The sequence below is a fragment of the Gouania willdenowi genome, chromosome 7 (assembly GCF_900634775.1).
Source record: "Gouania willdenowi chromosome 7, fGouWil2.1, whole genome shotgun sequence".
Lineage (NCBI taxonomy): Eukaryota > Metazoa > Chordata > Actinopteri > Blenniiformes > Gobiesocidae > Gouania > Gouania willdenowi.
The window spans coordinates 33173178-33180905 of record NC_041050.1 but is presented as its reverse complement, the minus strand read 5'-3'; positions in this window follow the sequence as shown (position 1 = coordinate 33180905).

Here is a 7728-nt window from a genome sequence, read left to right as displayed (position 1 = left end):
AATCCAGCGCAGGCGAGTAAAGTGTCGATGTGCCTGTCTGGCATATCTTAACTACCATGAGGCACTCCTCTCCGCCTGGCTTTGGCGGTAAGCTGCAGATCACAGTCCATTTTCTGGACAAGTTAAGTAAAAAAAACCAAGCAACCATGCAGACGACAGTGACAGGGAAAGAGAAATCCCCCAAAGTCACGGTGGTGACACTCTACTAAATCCAATCAAACTGAGGCAAGAGAGAGCAAAAGAGAGAGAGAGAGAGAGAGAGAGAGAGAGAGAGAGAGAGAGAGAAGGAAGAAGGAGGATATCTTTGGTGCCGCTGTGTGTCCGACAGCATTGATGCTGTAACACCTCATTCAGTGTTTAGCCCTTCTCAAAGGACAGGCAGGGATAACACTTTAAACCCTGTGGCTTTATCTCCTGCAGATTTTCCATAAAATGCCAAGCCAGGGAGCCGGGGCCATGTGACTACCATGTAGGTCAAAGCGGATGGGGGGTAGAGAGTGTGGGAGGTGAAGAGAGAGAGAGACAAAGTAGGAAAGGATGGGAGTTTTCTAATGGAACTGTTGAAAATAGCAAGCAGTAACTAGATTAGATGAATTAGAGGTCCGACTGTAGCTGCCACGGAATAAATCAAGACAGGAAAGAGACACCTGAAGATAGAGCCGCCAATAGGCTCAAAAAATAGAATAATGTAGCAAATGTGATAATGAGGAGCCCATTTTACCATATCTACCTTTCACCAGTACATATATATATATATATATATATATATATATATATATATATATATATATACGTAAAATACACACACACACGTTTTCCTGAACCTTTAGGTCTTTTGCACGATGTTTTTCCCAATTCTGTATGTGGAGGAAATAATCCCTCTACAGCCATTAATTGTTAATGGAAATTACTACTCTATAACAATATCATGTAACCTCTATTGAATTGTGCAATCGGTCATTACTTGGCTTTCTGCCGATCTGATCAGCTATATCGGACCGGCCGATAGTTCGCATTTTACACAATTAGTGTGATAGGCTGTAATGTCTTAAAGGAACTTAGGCAGGATCAAGAAATAAGACTGTGACATGACGGCCACTATGGTAACTGCAGCAATCAGCCAAGCTGGCGCGGGAGCATCAAAGTATGCAGTAAAAGGTAAATGGACTTGATTTATATAGGGCTTTATAACCACCAAGGTAGTCCCAAAGCGCTTCACGTTATCATCTCATTCACTCATTCACACTCATATTCACACACCAATGAGACTGAGCAAGGCGCTAATCAGTACTTGGGGTTCAGTGTCTTGCCCACTTTGACAAATAGACAAGTATAGAATCAAACCCCCAACCTCTTAATCAGAAGACGACCCCTCTACCACCTAAGCCATGGTCATCCAGTACATCATGTAGCACACGGCCTGTTCAAGGCAATGGGGAGATACGTGTATGAGCTCATTCTTTTTGGTTTTTAACTTCATCACCCATTAGCATTAAAAGACTTAAACTGAATGTTTTTTTTTCACAAATCCTGCCCCAAGTTCTTTTAATTTGTCGATCCGATCAATGACGTCACTGTCGTGTTGAAACGTTTTGTAGATGCTCCCATTGCATTATTTTATCCGTCTCATTTACTCCGAAAACGTTCCACACCCCATAGTACAAACATTTCACTAACATTTGTGCACATAGGTGAAAACCTATGCGCGAATGGCAAAAATGAACTTATAGCTAAGTCAGAGCGAAGCAACTGGCCCAGGCCTGCTTCTCGAATCTACCGGCTCTGAATGCAGAGTCAGCATCTTGTGTGTGTGTTGAGGAGCTTGTTTTGTTTATTCGGCCCGTGCACCCGAAGGGTGGTGAGAGACTTTGATTAAAGAGCTGATCAAGGCGCTCCCATGCACTCTCTCTTTAATACCGGACAAGTGCATGTGTGTGTGCACCCCACCTCTGCTGTGCACCTGTGAATAGGGCAACAGTGGGTTTTGCGATGCCACAGAATCTGGACATATTGCTGCGCTCTGCTGATGGAGGCTTCACGCTAATTAGGGGAGTATATTAAATGGTTTTGAAGTGCTGGAGGTAAGCTCACATTTACACCTGTCATGTTTTTTGCGTGGGGGTTTGGCAGGTGCTTGGTCTGCATTGCATTTTAAAAAGCGGTGCCATACTTCCGACTGCTTACTATCAGCCATGTTTATTGAACCCACAGCTACTGACGTCATAACGCTCATGTGCGTGCAATGTTGTGTTCCACTCCCTTACAGTCACAAGGATGCGTTTCGGCGTTGAAACATTGTACTGTTTGATTTTACGTGAATCGGTACCAGGTAATATCTAAGGAATTTGGTCAGTACCTAAAAAGTACCAAATTTGGTATCCATCCCTACTCACATGATCGATCGGTGATCGTTTTCTTTTTAAACTTACTGAAAGGGCCCAAAAATCCTGATTGTGTAAACCCTAGTCATCACTGCCTTAAAAATCCCTTCACTTTCAATTGCTTGTTAAAAAGTATAGAAATGAAACATGTGGCACCCCATTGAACAGGTATCTTGACCTTATAGCAGGTCTACAAATTCAATACAGGCTCCATCTGTCTCCAAATCTTTGTTTCTACGAAAGCCTTTTCTGGTAAAATGCTTGATCATTATCCATGACATTTTCAGAAAACAGAAATATGTCAATATTCTGAAGCTCGATCTGCTTCTATAATTGAACTAGGCGCTCTTGGTTTCCATATGCTGAGGGCACTGAGCTTCCCGGAGGAATACCACTGGCGCTTGATAGAATACAAAAGATGGACAGAATCATGCTTTGTGCTGTTGACCGACCTTGACTTCCTTTTTGACCTACATATTCATTCAATCACATGATTCTCCAATGATCAATAAAGCTCAGGTGGATGTACCTAAAAGATGCACAAAAGTGATGTCTACTTTTAAATAAATCTACATTTCTATATTGGTGCAGTGCACTGCTGGTCTGTTTGGTATAACCTGATCTCAGTCAAACTTGAGGTCCCATTCTGTTGAAAACAGTATTGATCAAAACTAGATTTATTCATGCATAAAAGCTCGTTTCAATTGATTTTTCCTGTTTTAGTTGAAAAATATAAAAGGATTTCTGTGAAATAGATGGTGGTTGCGTCAGTTCATCAACCCAACTCAAGAAAATACTACGGAAACAGGACAGCCAAATCTGTCTGTTTTTAAAAATCAATTATGCATTTAAGCTAATATTTACAGTGGAAAAAACAACTGCAGGCTGTGCAAGTCAACAACAAAACAACTAGGTTTTAAATAGCAGTAAACACATGGGGTTATGTTCAACAACATGTCATTCCACTGCAAGTGGATAACATCTCAGCAATAATATGCACTTACGCACAGCACAATACTGGTTGTTGACAATATCCGAGGAAATACAGTATTCTTAGAGAGAACACAATACTGTATTTAACAGCTTATAAAAAGTGAAGGTTTAAGGAAAGTTTGCTGCACTCTTGTATTCCCAATTCTTCCACTGATCACATTTTGCTTAAAACATTCGCTATAAATCCAAAGCTCAAGGCTAATCAGTGTTATTCAACTGACACTTCCCCTAAAGCCTTCTGACATTAAGCCTTTATAAGACAGTTATGGGTATTACATTGGTCTTGCAACATGAACTACTTTTTATTCCTTTAACATGTGTTTAAATAGGATAACTACAGCAACAAATTTACCTCAATAAGGCCAACAGGCTTGTACAAAATTAAAAAAAAAACACTTGATTTGTGGTCATGTCCTCTGGTTTGGATATGAGGCTGCACAATTGATCACATTTTAATCGTAATCAAGATTGTTTTTAATTATAATTCTATTTTAAAGCTTATTTTTACACTGTTAACTGTATACCTATTGTTTGTTTAAAAGTAGTGCATTAAAAACACTTATATGATAAATAATTGTGATAATAATCGTAATTGCAATATTGATCAAAATAGTCATGATAATCATTTTGGCAATAATCGTGCAGCCCTATTTGGATGTACATTTTTTATGAATGTCATATTGTTTACACCAGTACCAGTAACGGTCTGTGGTCTGATGGTTGGTTCCCAGGTATAAAACAATACCAACTTCAATAGTTACGTTGTGTGTTATTAGGTTATTTGGCCTTCAATGGAATACCTTTGTGACTGATCACAATAAAAATGATTTTTCATTGTAGAGCCACAAATAAGTCAAATTATTTTCTACCAAAAGCAACAATGTTGACGTTTCTAGACGATTGGCATTACCGTAACACATCAATCCCACCTGGGCATTTCTCAAGTTTTTAAATGTGTTGGTCTAGTATTAAAAACTAACTTTACTGGCAATATCCTCCATCTTTTACATAGTAAATGGAATAAACCAGCATAAAGTGTATTAACCCAGACAGAGGGCCACAAATCCAGTAGATTTGTTCATTTTCCTGCACAAAAAACAAAAAAAAAACTATTTTGCATAGCATTACGGCCTAATCTCAATGGGCTGTGTTAAATTCAAAGGACATCTTTAAATGAAACACGTTTAGACACCCTTAGTTTAACAAACAGAAGCCTGGGTATCTCTGCTTGTATGTCACCATCAATAAAGTATTCCGAATCTGAATCACCAACAAAATGAACCCTAACTGAATTCATAGGGAAAGAAACTGGATCCAGTACAACTGAGTTTAACTCGTCACTAAAATAAACACATTCCACCATTTTATGGTTAAACATGATAAGGAACCACTTTGTTGTTGCTGCCCAAGTGACCTCTTGGTCAGCAGCTGTTTTTTATTTGATGGTTGAGAGACTTTTAAATCTTAACCAAACCCCACACACACGCACACAGATACGCACACGCACACGCACACACACACACACACACACACACACAGAACGACACTATTTCATTGTCTCCTTCAGCATCTCCACTGTCAGGTGACGCAAGCGGCAAGATAAAAAGAGCATAATAGACTTCAAGTATGGTTTCACCTTTAATATATTATTGCTACACTCTAAGCATACATGTTCGCAGCACTTTTTTCATTATGGGCCGTAGCTTGTGCCTATTGACAACAAACACAATATTCAACAGAACTCTGCTACCTTTCTCACAATATCATGTGACTGTAAAACATTTCGCTAGAGGACATAATGCATCAGTTTACTCTGGTAAACAGAATTTAGATACAAATGAGTAGCTTCACTTAAAGCCAAGATTATTGTACATAATGTATATCAGGGGTAACTAAAATTCAAGAAATGCCAGTGAGCAACAATCTCTTGAAGCAAAGATCTAATAATAATAATAATTTATCAATGGCCATGGTTACATGATGTTTTTTAATTCGGAATTAGCTATTCCAAATTAAATCATTCGGAATTAAAGTGTTTTGCGTCGTGTTTACATGGAACTTGTTATTCCAAATTAATGGAAACATGGAAAACCGGATTATTCGGCTTTAGTTAATTCCGCTTTAGGTCTGGGGATTGGAAGGCTCTGATTGGACAGGGGGAGAACGTGACGTATCACATCTATCGGGAAAAACACAACAAACCTTTTATTGTCGGCTGTAACACACACGACCACATGATAACTGTTTTCACCTTTATTTTGATTGTAGTTTTGAAGCAGCAGCTTGACAATAACACACTTTGGTTCACAGAGCAGAAAGCAGATATGACTTAATCACTGGTAAATAAAGCCCAGTAAAACTCCGGAAAGCAATAACCAGGAATAAATAGTTGATCCCTGGTAAAGATAGTAGTTCTAACAACCGTTACAATGATAAACTTGGTGATATTACAGCCTGTGCAGTAGTATGGGGACGCATTTACTCCATCTCCGGGTTTTAGTATCACCGGTCCGGTGAAGCCTGTTCTGTTTCCTGATCGTGTTAATTCCAGCACATTAATGCCTCCGTCCATCCACTCTTTTTAATAGATCCATGTCTATTATTATAATGTCGGCTCTAGTCCGGGCGGCCATGTTGGATTATGTCGTCACCAAACGCGTCATTGCCGCAACTCGCGCATACGCAAAACAACCGGAATTAACTTAAAGCGGTTTTAAGTGTTGTTAATTGTTTACAACATAGAGGAATTATTTAATTCGGAATTAAAAAAGGAATAAACCAGCCACCCAATTCAGAATAAAGATTATTTTGGAATTAAATTAGCTTTAGGAATTAAGTGTTTACGAGGTCAGGTTAAAGAGGAATTAACTTTTATTCCGCTTTAAAGAGGAATTAAAGCTCCCATGTAAACGTGGCCAATAACTGGCAATTCTGATGGTTTTTTTTTTTTTTACAATATTTATTGTCACATAATATAACTGAACATCTAAATACTGTATAACTCTTGGCACAATGTTCTCCCATTTACAAAATAAAAATACAAGCTGTGTTTCAAATTAAGACAATTTGTTCCTTATTTTTCATTACTGCTCCCTCTTACTGTCTCTTTCTCAACTTTCTCTGACACCCTTTCTCCAACTACATTATCTGTTTCTTTTACTTTTTTGTTTTTGACCGACTGTGCTTGCGAAAGTGTAGAAGCATGGCTTCAACAAGTAAGTAAGTACATTTTATTTATAAAGCGCTTTTCACAGATAAAAATCACAAAGCGCTAAAACATAGGTAAATTAAAACAAAAGTTAAAAATCCATTAACCAAAAGCTTTTCTGAAAAGTCAAGTCTTTGAATGCTTTTTTTTTTAAAAAGTCCACACTGTCAAGCTCACAGAGGGACTGGTGCAAGTCATTCCAGAGTCTGGGGGCTACAGCCTGGAACGCCAGGTCTTCCCGGGTATTAAAAAGAGTTTTGGGGATCTTCAGGAGACCGAAGGGTGCGTCCTGAAGTGTATGGGCACAACAAATTAGCGACATACTGATGGGCCTGACCATGCAACGCACGGAAAGTCAGGACAAAAATTTAGAAATTTTCATCTTATAATGGGGGGCCGCTCTTGTGCCAAGCTACAGTTCTCCCGCTCCTGTCTCCCCATATTATAAGAGTCATATATATATGATTGTCTTTTCATGTTTTTCTTGGACAGGATAAAACTGAAATGAAATTTCATTGCTCTGTTATGTGTGCAATGACAAATAAAGCTATTAATTCATTCATTCATTCATTCAAAATTTTAAACTTAATGCGAAATTTGACTGAAAGCCAATGAAGACTTGATAGAATGGGGGTGCTGTTCTGAGTGCACACAAAAATGGACACAAACCTGCAAAACCTTACTAAGCCTACCACACTTTTCAAAAGTTAAAACATTTTGACTCAAATTGAATTGAATGAACATTTGTGACGCTCCATGAGAAAACCAGGCAGTCGGCCAGGGAGACTAAAAGTGTGGATTTTAGGCTTTCCATTGGTGTCACACACACAAATAAAGTAAAGAATATTTGAAGAAGTTATAGCCATTTGAATGTTGGCAATTACCAAACTACATAATGGAGAAAAGGGGCCTGGAAGATTCTGAAGCATTTGTGTCAGCCTAACGCAGCTGACACAATGTTAAAGGCACTATACAGGGAATGGATAGGAGACTTACCTATTGCACCACAAACAGGAACTACATAAAGGTAGTTTTATTGTTACTAACTAATCAGGTGAAAAAACTAGTGGTGAGAGGGATTATTCAGAGGGTGACCATTTTGACCATCTGGAAGAATGTGCCAAGCAAGCATGCTTTTTAAAGTCT